The sequence below is a fragment of the Chiloscyllium plagiosum genome, unplaced genomic scaffold (genome assembly GCF_037043375.1).
Source record: "Chiloscyllium plagiosum isolate Xiang-an unplaced genomic scaffold, Cpla_swu_hap1 HiC_scaffold_2, whole genome shotgun sequence".
Lineage (NCBI taxonomy): Eukaryota > Metazoa > Chordata > Chondrichthyes > Orectolobiformes > Hemiscylliidae > Chiloscyllium > Chiloscyllium plagiosum.
This window is the reverse complement of record NW_028270140.1, coordinates 64,694,424-64,706,765: the sequence shown is the minus strand read 5'-3', so window position 1 is coordinate 64,706,765 and position 12,342 is coordinate 64,694,424.

The window sequence follows — 12,342 nt, the reverse complement described above, 5'->3', positions numbered from 1 at the left end:
TATGCCCGAAACATCGATCTCCCTGGATGCTGCCTGACCTGCTGCGCTTTTCCAGCAACACAATGATTTACCTGCACTTCACTTAATCTAGTCTACTGTATTCACTCCTCACAATGTGGTCTGCTCTACACTGGGGAGACGAAGCAGAGACTGTCCTCAAAAATGACCCTGAGCTTCTGGTTGCCTGCCATTTCAACACAGCACTGTGTTCCCTGGCCAACTACCCCGTCTCAGGCTTGCTGCAGTCATCCAACAAAACTCAGTGCAAGCTGGAAGAATAACACTTCATTTTGTATGTGGACACCCTGCAACCTTCTGGACTCAATGTTGAGTTCAATAATTTTAGGGCTTGAGCATCTTCTTCCATCTCCTCACCCCAACTCCCACATAGCAGGCCCTGTCATCACATGGGCTGGTGTCACAAACAACCTACACTTCACCAGTAATGGTCCCATTAACAGCTATTCATTCTCCCAGGCTGACCTTTACCCTTTCCATTGTCTGTCAAATGTTCTCTCTCTCTGGGCTCCATCTCCAACTTTCATTTACTCTTTCCCTTTCATGCCTCCCCCACTGCTTCTCTAACATATATACCAACCTTTTCCTAGCTACAATCAGTTCTGAAGAAGAGTCACTAGATCCAAAATGTTAACTCTGCTTTCTCTCCACAGATGCTGCCAGATCTGCTGAGTTTTTCCAATAATTTCTGGTGTTGGTTCAACATCACACATCATGTCCACACTATTTTCAGTGAAATGGAAAAACAGAGGCAACATTAGGATGCAGTGAAGGAATCATAAAGAAATTGAGCAAATCCCAATCAGACTATAAAAGTCAATCCTGAGTGGAGAAAGACACCTACTGGAGGCATACAAAATAGTCCAGTACAAAGATCAAAGTCACACTGCTCACAATCTATTCTTTTAATAGCAAAACAGCTACTAGAAGTAGGAACAGGTATGAGTGAAAAAATGGTGAAACAGCAGAAAGCCAAATTTAATTTTGACAAGATATGAGACCATTTCCAGAGTTGGGTATTGGACAGCTAGCCTGGAAATAAACATGGAACAATATCAACAAAGTCAACTCAAATGATAACTTGGGATGTGTGTGAAGCAGTTGTCACCTTGATCATACATGGTGGAAGTAAAACTATCAAATATATTGTCAGAACTGCAGACACCTATGCTCAACTGCATTAGCTGTTACTCAACTGTGGGTAGCTGATCCTGAAGAGGTGAATGTACCAGCTACACAGAACACATATAATCTCAGATACACAGGCCAACAGCAACACAACAACAGAAATAAAACAACAATGGCTACTCCAGCAACTGCAAATAATATAGCTATGACACTTCCTGGTGAAAGAAACATCACACAGATGAATAGTCCCTAAAATGCTATACTGCTTTCTCACCACAGATGCTGCCAGACCTGCTGAGTTTTTCCAGCAATTTCTATTTTGGTTAAGGACTATGCGTGCATAACTGCCCAGGCATGAGAACAGAACTGTATATAGTTAGTACTTCTCTAATTAAACATTTACGTAATCGTGCCATTTTTGGATACAAAGGTGGTTGTTTTGACCGAAATGTAATCTGATCTACTCTGCTGTGGTCCAAATTTCCAGAAGGCCTTTGACAATGGGTCACACATGGATAGAGGATTAGCTGACTGGCAGAAGGCAGAGAGTGGGGATATAGGGATCTTTTTCAGAATGGCAGTTAGTAAGTAGTGGAGTTCCACAGCGGTCACTGTTGAGACCATGACTATTCACAACTTACTGGACATCTTGTGCACTTCTGTCACTTTATCACCACAGCTATAAGATTTAGCCCTCTGATTCTGCAACCAGATTTTGAACAGCAAGACAGAAATCCCACTTGTGAGTGGTTAGAGGCCTTGCATGCAAATACTACATAATCATGCATTTTCCTATTCGTCTAAGTACAAGACAGAAAGTAAACAGTGAAAACTCCTGACAGAAACTTCTGAGTGGATACTTGGCAGGTATACCTTGGCACTTGCTCCTCCTAGTCTCCATCTTGGACAGCAGCCACCACAACTCATTAAGCTCCATGGGCAGCCATCATCTGGTCCACAGAAGTTGGCAGCAGATAAGTACCAGCCTCATTACATTATCATGGCACATCCCTGAACCACTTACAATATAGTTCTGGTCTTCAATGCTCCACCTGGAAGCCCCACCATTTTTCAGCGTAATACTGCTACAAGGGCACTTAGTCACTTGGTGCACACAGACAAGGGGCCGATTTATGAAGCAGACTGCAACTCAGGGCCCCTCGCCCACTTTGCACAACTTGGATGCTCACAGTATCTCTGCATTGCCTTTGATGTTTTGCATTTTGTCACATTCAGGACTTAAAGGCTCACTGTATTCTGCCTTGCCCAACTTGGTTATGGTCAATTTTCTTCTTATCAGACTCAGCTCTGGAATTATATTGGTCATCAGTGGGACTTTATACAGCAATGCAGATTTTTGTGACATTATTTGCTACATCAATTCATAATATAAGTATTTATCATATATTAATAATCCTTAGAATAGATTATTTTGTTGCATAAGTGATGATTGAGTTTCTACATTGGTTGCGGTTCACAAGCAGACCAAGTTCAATGTTTACGAAGATCATTAGGCAAACATGAATTTTGATTGTTGTCTACAGTACCACAGTGAACCTCACCCAGTGAACCATAACATTTTGCAACTGATGTGGCATGACGTACAAAATTATAGCAAAAAAACATGCATGAGTTCACAACATTGTTCCTTTATTAGTCGTGTTCTTTTGAAAACCAATTTTTAAAAGAATTCTTTGTACTATACATCATATTATGTTTTCAAATTATCTTTGTTGGTAATAGCTGTAATTTAAGTTTCTGATGAGCTTTCATCTTTTAAGAATTAAAGATTTTTGTGCATTCTAGCTATGATTTGATGATGTGCACTAACTCTTTTATAACTGTGCATTGAAAATCATTCTATCCTGTTAATGTCAGTAAAACAAGTGACTGAATATTCAGAGAGCAAGACATTGATTCATTTTTCTTGAATTTTTGTATAATTATGTTATGGATGGCTGTACTGTGGTGAAGAATATCAATAATCAAAAGATGTACGTCACACTATTAGAATGAGGAAACAGCTAAGTGTAACTGATAAAAGAAAGTAACATGAATGCTGGAAAACATAAATATTAAAAGATTAGTATACTATATTGCTGATCAAGCTACTATGAATCAAGGAATCACATAATTGTTGCAGCAGAGTAGAAGACCATTCAGTCCTTTGTGTCTGTATTGTTCCTATTACTTAGTGCCAATCTCCTGCTGTTTCTCTACTCCTGAACATTATTTCTATACAAATAATTGTGATTTTGTTTTCATGTTACCCTTGTTTTATTTGCTTTGAATCTATGCCCTCTTGTTCTCTTTTTATTTTATGAGGAGAATCAGCTTCTCCCAATCTATTCTACCTAGACCCCTCATGATTTTGAGACACGTCTATCAATTATTTCCTCAGTCTTTTTCTATTAATTCAAAATATAGCAAGTTTTCAACTGTCAGAAAAGTATTACTTACCACTTCAAACTAAATTGAAGATAAAGAGGGAATGCAAGAAATCCAAAAGAACAACTAAATCAACATTTTGGGCGGCACGGTGGCACAGTGGTTAGCACTGCTGCCTCACAGCGCAAGATACCTTGGTTCAATTCCCGCCTCAGGCAACTGTCTGTGTGGAGTTTGCACATTCTCCCTGTGTCTGTGTGGGTTTCCTCCGGGTGCTCCAGTTTCCTCCCACAGTCCAAAAATGTACAGGTTAGGTGAATTGGCCATGCTAAATTGCTTGTGGTGTTAGGTGAAGGGGTAAATGTAAGGGAATGGGTCTGGGTGGGTTGCTCTTTGGAGGGTCGGTGTGGACTTGTTGGGCCGAAGGGCGTGTTTCCACACTGTAAGTAATCTAAACATTTTCTAGTAAATCTTAAAAGGAACACTGCATTAAAAAGGTTAATAAAATTTAAGTATGGTAAGTGATTCCGTCTGAAACATTAAATTGTGCCAAAGATCAGGAATGTGTGCTCAAAAAACCATGTAAAGGGTAGGTCAGGTAGATTAGAACAAGCTAGTCTCACATAGGGAAGTTGCTGCAGCACAGTGCATAATAAGGGATAATATTAGTGCTCACTTAAAGCAGTATAGACTAATCAGTGAAAGTCAATATAAAATTGTAAAGAGCAAGTCATGCTTGACTAACTTAATCAAAATGTTTGTGGAAATATCTAACTGTATAGGGAAAGGGAAATCTGGAGTTTCAAACAATATGCGATGGATGTGCTCTCATATATCACCAAGATTAACATGCACGGCATAAAGAAGTAGTTGATGATGGTGTGGATGAAAGTACAGATCTAGATTTAAAAAGCAGATAATGCAGCATTGATAAGCTAGTATGTATTTCTTGAATATATGAATTATTTAGATTTGGGCACAGATGGAAGATTGAGATCAGTTGATGAGGAAGGATATACAAGGCATAGGTTGTAGGAATGGACGGATATCTGACAAATACAGTTTAACAAAGATAAGGGAACTTCTTCCCAAGGCCTATGTTGAAACATAGAATCACAAAAGACAGGAACAGGAGTAGATTATTCAACCTCTCGAGACTTAACATTCAATATCAGAAATCACACAACACCACATTATAGTCCAACAGGTTTATTTAAAATCACAAGCTTTTTGAGCACTGCCCCTTCATTAGTAAAGTGCAGAGAGGCACATATGCACAGAATGTATAGCAGAGAAATCAAATAATCATATGAATGGTGTGAGTGGAGTGTTGACAGGTTGAATATTAAGTCTCTGCAGGTGATCAAAAATGTCGGACAGTGTGAGTAAAATGTCAACAGCTGAATAACAAGTGAAAGGATGACCTATAATCGAATTAATTGAGGAAGTGAGATAATTACAAAAAAAATTTGAAAAAGGTGGTACTGGAAACAAGCCAAATGGCTGGAATAACATAATAGGTATAAGGATCTTGCATGCCGAGGGTCTAACCAAAGTAAGAAGTAATCCAAAACTGTACAACTAACTACAAACTAAATGTCATCAATGATGATGAGCATCTCACCAAGATTTTCCCTACGCTTCCACTCTTCATTTTCAAGCAGCCACCAAATGTTAAACAGTAAACTACTCAGCCTTCAGGATGACATCGACAACAATACTACACAACTCGGCCACAGCAATGTCTGCGAGACACGCCAGATCATCGACGTGGATACTACCATCACACGTGGGAACACCACCCACCATGTACACGGCAGATATTCATGTGATTCGAACAATGTTGTCTACTTCATCCACTGCAAGCAAGATTGCCCCAAGACTTGGTATATTGATGAGACTACACAGACGCCATGACAGTGGATGAATGGACACCACACTACCATCACCAGACAGGAACACTTCAATGGTCAAGAATATTCAGCCTCTGATCTTCGGATAAGCATTCTCCAAGGCGGCCTTTGAGATACACAACAATGCAGAATTGCTGAGCAGAAACTGATAACCAAGCTCCAACCCCATGAAGACTGCCTCAACCACTCACGTAACCCCATTTTTACTGTTCTGTACCTGTAAAGTCTTCCTAACTGCCTTGTTTTGACACCATTACCTTGATAACTTGTTTTGATCTCTCTACCTTAGTTAGTTTGTATAGTTTTTGATTGCTTCTTATTTTGGTTAGTCCCTTGGCAAGTGACTCATACCTATCATGTTATTCCAGCCATTTGGTTTGTCTTTATCACCACCTTATTTTTAAATTTTGTAATTATCTCTTTGACTCAATTAATGGATTATTTGGTCATCCCTTCATTTGTTATTCAGCTGTTAATACTTCATTCACACTGTCTGACATTTTTGATCACCTTATTATTCAATCTGTCGACACTCCATTCACACCATTCATATGATCTTCTGATCTCTCTGCCATACATTCTGTGCTTATGAGCCACTCTGCACTTCACCTGATGAAGGGGCAGCACTCGAAAAGCTTGTGATTTCAAATAAACCTATTGAACTATAATCTGACGCCGTATGGCTTCTGGCTTTGTGCACTCCAGTCCAACAGTGACGCCTCCACATCACAACATTCAATATGATCATGGCTGATCATTGAGCTTAATGCCCTAATCCCGCCTAGTGAATTCCAAAAGCTCATCACACTCTGGGTGATGACATTTCTCTTCAGTCCTAAACTATGACTCTTGGTTCTTAAGTCCCCTACTGTCAGAAACATTCTTCCTGCATCTAACCTTATCTAGTCCTGTTAGAATTTTATAGGTTTCTATAAGATTTCCCATCATTCTTTCAAACTCCAATGAGTACAACTCTAAACAATTCAATCTTTCCTCATACATTAGTCCTGCTATCCCTGGACTCAACTGGTAAACCTTCACTACACTCTCTCTATATCAAGAACATGCTTCCTCACTCAGTCTATCCAAATCACACTACAACATCTCTGCATCATCCTTATAACTCACTCTTCCTCTCACCGTTGTGTCATCTGCAAAGTTTGAGCTATTACACTTAGTTCCCTTAACTAAATTACTAACATACGTTGCGAATAGCTGGAATCCTATTTTCAATCCCTGTGATACCCCACTAATCAGTGCCTGCCACTCAGAAAAAGAATGATTTATTCTTAGTTAATATGCATTCCTGAATCAGCATCACAAAAATTGATTAACTGTTCGTTCATCATATTACATTAGTTGCAAACTGATTATGTGGATAAGGTTTTTTCTTTGTTTATTAATGAGTACTAAATGCTTTATTTTCAGACATATCTAATTTCTGACAATCAGCTTTCTATAGAATGGATATACTATGCATAAAATGTTAAGGTTATAGTTCAATGCATTTTAAATCAAATGTTGTATGATATCTTGCTGTTTTGTCATGTTCTGGTGTTTCATACAGCTGAATTATATTTGCGAGATTATGTCAGATCGCTGTAATCTTTTTATAATCTATTGTTACCTTCTCATAATTTCTGACACAACTGGCCAATTACCAAGAACCATTGCCCGTGTGCAAGTTGCTAGTGGGATATCTGAATCTTTTATTCACAAGTGGAAGAAAACAGAAATACTCTACAGGGTAGTCAGCTTAGCATCTTTGATAGAGGAGATGTTAGAAGCTACTTATAAAGATGCCATATCAGAGAGTTAACATAGTTATGTGAAAGGAAAATCATGATTAACTTATTTATCGGAGTTCTTTGAGGAAGTAACATAAAACAAAAGTTCATACTGTAATGGGTAACTGGAATGGATAGAAGGTTGACTCTCTGATGGGAAACAAAAAGTAGAAGCAAATGCACCATTATCTGTTTGGCAAGATGTAATGAGTGGTGTGCCAGAGAAACCAGTCCTGGGGCATCAATTGCGTACAGCATTGGTCTTACTTCAGAAAAGATGTAAACATCTCGGAGGCCTTTCAGAGAATGTTTATTGTATGAATATAGGGAATAAGTAGGTTGTTCTGAGGAATGGTTGGAAAGCTAGGCTTGCATTTGCTAGAGTTTAGAAGAGAAAGAGGTGACTTGATTAAAACATATAACATCTTGAAGGGATTTGACAGGATGGATATAGAAAACATGCTTCCTTTTGTGGAAAATTCTAGAACTGGGGATAATTGTTCAAGGGAGCGAAGAATTACCTTCTGAGCACTGAACTGGTAAATGAAGATGGAGAAAGTGAGGCTGCAGATGCTGGAGATCAGAGTCGAGAGTGTTGTGCTGGAAAAGCAGAGCAGGTCAGGCAGCATCCGAGGAGCAGGAGCTTCAATGTTTCGGGCATAAGCCCTTCATCAGGAATGAGGCTTATGAGCCAAGGGGAATAGAGAGATAAATGGGAGGAGGTGGGGCTGGGGGGAAGGTAGCTGAGAGTGTGTTAGATAGATGAAGATGGGGGTAATGGTGATAGGTCAGAGAGGAGGGTGGAGCAGATAGGTAGGAAAGAAGATGGAGAGGTGGGACAGGTCATGGGGGCGGTGCCACGTTAGAAGGTTGGATCTGGGATAAGGTGGGGGAAGAGGAAATGAGGGAACTGGTCAAATGCACATTAATTCTGTGTAGTTGGAGGGTCCCAAGGCTGAAGATGTGGTGTTCTTCCTCCAGGAATTGGTTGGTTAGGGTTTGGCGATGGAGAAGGACCAGCATCTGCATGTCCTTGGGGAGTAGGAGGGGGAGTGAAAGGGTTCAGTCAGGGGTAGTAGGGTTGTTTCCTGTGTGTGTCCTGGAGATGTTTTCTGAAGCATTCTGCAAGTAGGCATCCTGTCTCCCCAGTGTAGAGGAGACCAAGCTCCTTTGGGGCCTTGGATGGAGGTGAGGGAGGAGGTTTTGCAATTCCTGCAGTGCCAGGGGAAGGTGCCAGGAGTGGAGGGTGGTTTGGTTGGTGGCATGGACCTCACAAGAGAGTCGTGGAGGGAATGGTCTTTACGGAATGCAGATCAGGGTGGGGAGTGAAATATATCTCTGGTGGTGGGGTCCGTTTGTAGGTGGCAGAAATGGTGGAGGATGATACAATGTATTCAGAATTTGGTGTGTTAGAAGATGAGGATCGAGGGATCCTGTCCTTGTTGTGGTTGGAGGGGTGGGATTTGAGGGCGGAGGCGTGGGAAGTGGATAAGATGCACTGGAGGGCATCATTGACTATGTGGGAGGAGAAATTGGGGTCTTTGAAGAAGGAGACTATCTAGTATGTTCTGTAGTGGAATGGTATGCCTGGGAGCAGATGTGGTGGAGATGGAGGAATTGGGAATAACAGATAGCTTTTTTTACAAGAGGCAGAGAGGGAGGAGGTGAAGTCAGTGGGTTTGTAGAAGATGTGTGTGCTGAGTTGGTCACTGTTGATGGAGATGGAGAGGTCCAAGAAGGGGAGGGAGGTGTCCGAGATGGTCCAGGTGAACTTACGGTTGGGGTGGAAGGTGTTGGTGAAATTGATGAACTGTTCAACCTCCTCATGGGAGCACGAGGTGGCGCCAATACAGTCATCAATGTAGCGGAGGAAAAGGTGAGGAATGGTGCCAGTGTAGCTGCAGAAGATGGACTGTTCCATATACCCAATGAAGAGACGGGTATAGCTGGGGCCCATGGTAAATGAAGATACCTTGAATCTATGACTTCAAATAGCAAATAACTTATTTGTCTGACTTTAAAAGGCACAAAGCATTTTGCAGTTAGTGAACAAATTGGAAAGATGGTGTCCAGAGAGTCCAGTTAGCTCAGTTGGCAGAAAGTAGAACTCATTCTCAAGAAGTGTTACAAATACATTAAGGACAAAAGGGTAACTAGGGAGAGAATAGGGCCCCTCAAAGATCAGCAAGGCAGCCTTTGTGTAGAGCCGCAGGAAATGGGGGAGATACTAAACGAGTATTTTGCATCAGTATTCTATATCTTCCATATCCGATAGGATATGGAAGATATAGAATATAGGGAAATAGATGGTGACACCTTGCGAATTGTCCCTATTACAGAGGAGGAAGTGCTGGATGTCTTGAAACCCATAGGATAATAATAGTGAAGAAGGTGTTTGGTATGCTTTCTTTTATCATTCAGAGTATTGAGTACAGGAGTTTGGAGGTCATGTTGCGTCTGTACAGGACATTGGTTAGGCCACTGTTGGAATATTGCGTGCAATTCTGGTCTCCTTCCTATCGGAAAGATGTTGTGAAACTTGAAAGGGTTCAGAAAAGGTTTGCAAGGATATTGCCAGGGTTGGAGAATTTGAGTTATAAGGAGAGGCTGTACAGGCTAGGGCTGTCTTCCCTGGAACATCGGAGGCTGAGGGGTGACGTTATAGAGGTTTACAAAATCATGAGGAGCATGAATAGGATAAATAGACAAAGTCTTTTCCCTGGGGTCGGGGAGTCCAGAACTAGAGGGCATAGGTTTAGAGTGAGAGGGGAAAAATATAAAAGAGACCTAAGGGGCAGTTTTTTCACCCAGAGGGTGGTACGTGTATGGAATGATCTTTCAGAGGAACTGATGGAGGCTGGTACAATTGCAAAATTTAAGAGGCATTTGGATGGGTATATGAATGGGAAGGGTTTGGAGGGATATGGGCTGGGTGCTGGCAGGTGGGACTATCTAGTCAGCATGGACATGTTGGACCGTGGGGTCTGTTTCCATGCTGTACATCTCTATGACGTTCTGACTCTATAAGTCATAGTTATGAGCCAAACATTGGTCGGTAGATTATTTATTTTCCTAAGACAAGTTATTGTATGGCTCATTTCTCAGGGCAATGCCCGTTCAAACATTGTCAGCACTTCTGATTTAGAATTTGAACATAGCCAAGCAGTTAAATATCAATCAGTATTAATGTGCACATTCTCCACAGCAAGCGTCTACCAGTCAGAGTCCACTTGTGAACCAATCAGATCTTTTTTTTTCTTATGCAGTTTTAATGTTGGTTTCCTCTTGAATTGGTATTCTTGTGAAATGTCCCAATGGCAGTAAGATAAAAAGGTTCAACAAAGTGTGTCTTTTTTCAGCAATACTCAGCAGTTTAATGGTTTTATACTTCTAGGTGACTATTTACATCATTTTATTTTGTACGTGTTTTTATTGATCATTACCAACTCAGCAAAAGATTATAAATTCAAATTCTGGGATTAGTTGAGATCTTTCTCTGCCAGTATCAGCTCCAAGTCAATCTGGATTTCTTCAAAAGTTTTAGAGTCGTAGAGTCATAGCGCTGTACAGCATGGAAACAGACCTTTAGGTCCAACATGTCTATATTGGCCAGATATCCTAAATTAGTCTCGTCCCATTTGCCAGCATTTGGCCCATATTCCTTTAAATTCTTCCTATTCATATACCTATCCAGTATAAATGCTTAATTGTTCCAGCCTCCGCCACTTTCTCTGGCAGCTCATTCCATACACGCATGTGAAAATGTTGTCCCTTAGGTCCCATTTATATCTTTTCCTATTTCACCATAAACTTATGCTCTCTAGTTTTAGACTCTTCCACCTCCGGGAAAGGATCTTGGCTATTCACTCCATCTGTGCCCTTCATGATTTTATAAAGTTCATTTGTTTGTTGTTGTTTTATAGCGGACATTTTAATTTCATTGTTTATTTTTAACATAACTCTCCTGCACCACCACTGAAACACGTTTACTTTTTTCACTTTATCTTTAAAGAACTCATGAACAAATTCTTTAATTCAGGTGGGATGTTGCTGAATACGGTGTCACTGAATGCATCTGTACACGTGCAGAAAATGCTCCCCCTAGTGTTAATCTTACAATAAGTGCAGTATTACAGTCAAAAATTCTTCACAGATTATAGGGAAATGCCAAACTAAGTGGGTAAATTATGACTCTGTATGGTGGTGTAGAACTGGTTGTAGTGAATTAGCAGCCTATTTTGCATTTCTCCTGGTTTTTAATTTCAATGAATTCACCATGCATACTCTGCCCTGTTTATACAAGTAAATGAACTTAAAATGAGGGAACCCACATCCCAATTTTGGTCTACTTCTTTTCCTATCACAATTGCATGAGTAGTGTCATCTGACAGGAAGAAAGGATTATAATATGGTAATTACACAGAACATTACAATTTGAGCCAGCATTCTCATGCTGATATTGAGCAGAATGCCACTCTCCCCCACAATTGTACTTTTTCCTTGTAGCCCTAAATAATTTTCCTTTTCAGATAATCATTTTACTTCATGTTGCCATTGTTTCTTAATCTGATCCATGGAGCTTCACTATAAGCCTCTTCCAGCCCAAAAATAAATTGTACATTGATTTCTGTCATTTAGCTAATTTTAAACCCATATTGCTCATTACTTTTGTTCAATCAGTTCCATTAACTTTGCTCACAGGTCTGTTATGTGGCTTATCAAATGTTTTCATCATATCAATGACATTATCGTCATGAATCCACCCTGTTAACTTATCAAAAACTCCAATAAGTAAGATAAACTCAGTTTTCCCTGAATAAATCTGTTCCAGCTTTCCAGCGAGAGTTCTAAGTGTACCCATCACACTTCAGACGTCACACCTCAGAAAAACAATTGTCTCTTACAATGAGAAAGACATTTTGCATGCATTTGTTAATCCACAAGTCTTCTGCCAAATAGCATCTAAAGAGTAATTAACCTCAGGATGTGTAGTACACTTTTAGTTTAAAAGGGAAAATTCAGATTAACATAGCCTTAACTTTGCATGGCATATGACAGTATGTCTTACAAGATATGATTCTTATAAAAACCAGTATAAAGTATATTCT